Consider the following 2,070-nt stretch of genomic DNA (forward strand, 5'->3'; position numbering starts at 1 on the left):
GAGTTGGGGTGGTGGTGCACACCTTTAATCTGAGCACCTGGAGAGATCAAAGCAGCCTGGTCTAGTTAAGGGAGTGTCTGGGCAGCCTGGGCTACAGTGAGATCTGCCTTAAGGGGAAAGGTGTGGAGAGGAATCCTGGATCTTCCTGCTCCAGCTCGTCCACCCCTCACCAGTCTTCAAGGACTTCTCTAGTCCAGGGTCTGCAGATCTCCAGAATTGTAGATATTATTAATAGGAAAACTTTAGGTCCTTGGGTATTCAAGTGACGATTAAACATATCATCCAATAGCAATCACAGGGAGTGTTTAAATGGGTGTTGAGGGGAGGAGGTAGAGACTTTAGGACCTCCTCTCTGAGGCGGGTCAAAGCAGGCCCTTGGCAGTGAGTACAGGTATAAAGCTCCTGAGACTGGAACTGCCTTTGCACTGAGCACCCTGCTGCCTGCAAACTCTCTGTTCAAATCAAGTGGGAGCCCACAGGAGACAGGAATGAGGGACCCACACAGGCAACCCTGGTGGAATGTGCCAGATTACTTCCACAGCCCACTGGTGTTTTACATGGAAGAGGACCAGGAAGACTACATATTTGGTAGGTGGACCTTGCCTTCATCTTAATTTCTTTCTATCATCTGTCTACCTTAGGCCACAGACTGCTTACCCACCCCACCCCCAACCAAGTGCTGGAGTTTGACATGTGCTGTTACCTCTTCTGTGAACAGGCCCTGATGATGAATACCTTCGCACCCTGGAGGTCCACACCAACACCCTCATTCAGCTGGAGCGATGGTTCACACCTTCAGGCCAAACCCTAGTCTCTGTGGTGGGACCATTTATGGCAAGGCTGTGGGTGATGAACCTGATCAGGAAACTGGGGAGTCAGAATACTTTTGAGCAGACTCAAGGTAGGCATCCTTGACAGGATTATGGTGGAGTCCTCAGTGCCTCTTTGAAGAAATTATGTATGAGTCCTCTCTCTGCATGTACAGCTGCCTGCCAGAAGAGGGCCTCAGATCTCATGAGTCACCAAGTGGTTTCTGGGAATTGAAGTCAGGACCTCTAGAAGAAATGCAGTGCTTTGATGCATCTTTGGGAATAGCTGTATTGCACCCTACATCCTGAAGGGCCTCTGAGTTATATAGTAAAGCAGATTTTACCCAGAGTGCAGTGAAGACAGGTAGAACAAAGAGTCATACAGTTTTATGGGAGAAAGATAGGGAGGCTATGGGAAGGTAGGAATGAATTATGTGTGTTTGGGGGTTGGGGGAACTTGGTGGGATGATTTCTTTCCCTGGAATGTCCTCCTGAGTGTCTTCTTTCTCTTACATCCCTGCTCAGGCCAGACAATGCTACTGCAGATCCGGAGCCATCCTCTGACAGAGCAAGACCTGGAGTTTCATCCAGAAGCAGTGAGCAGTCCCTGGTTTCCAGAAGAATGTTAGCATTTCAGTGGAAGTTCCTTGTTACTTGAGGTTTCCTTTGACAGTTGTTTAGTTGTTTTGGATTTCTATGCGAATTCTTTGTCCTCATAACTTCAGAGATCTCCTGGGAAAGCAGGCAGTGGCAGAGCAGTAGACGTTCTCCATCAGCCTTTAAAAAGGAATAAAAGATAGTTAAGGACATTTGAATTGGTGGACCATACAGGCACTCTCAAACAGTCTAAGGTGTAAGAATACACACCTCTAGGTGTAAGATTCTGGCAAAGAGATCTAATAAAACAACTTGCATTAACGTTCAATGACTTTGATGTTGGTTTCTTTTCTTTGTCTACACAAATCCAACTTAGTGATCGAATTCCTGGGCAAGGCAGTCCTTGGTGCCTCTTTGAAGAAATTATGTATGAGTCCTCTCTCTGCATGCACAGCTGCCTACCAGAAGAGGGCATCAGATCTCATGAGTCACCAAGTGGTTTCTGGGAATTGAAGTCAGAGCCTCTGGAAGAAATGCAGTGGGACTGGGAAAGCTACATTGTCTCCTAAGAGTTACAAACCTGGAGGCGGGACTGGAAACAGGATATCAATTGCTTCTCTCACATCAAAAGCACCTTAAGGTGTGTTAGACAAGGATTGTCCGA

General features: G+C 47.1%; 1 pseudogene; it reads left to right on the plus strand.

Annotated features, from left to right (window-relative positions):
• Positions 1-488: 488 nt before the first annotated feature.
• LOC127691967 (KH homology domain-containing protein 1B-like) lies at positions 489-1,571 on the plus strand (annotated as a pseudogene).
• Positions 1,572-2,070: the final 499 nt, after the last annotated feature.

This window comes from Apodemus sylvaticus, chromosome 9, assembly GCF_947179515.1.
Source record: "Apodemus sylvaticus chromosome 9, mApoSyl1.1, whole genome shotgun sequence".
NCBI classification, from domain to species: domain Eukaryota; kingdom Metazoa; phylum Chordata; class Mammalia; order Rodentia; family Muridae; genus Apodemus; species Apodemus sylvaticus.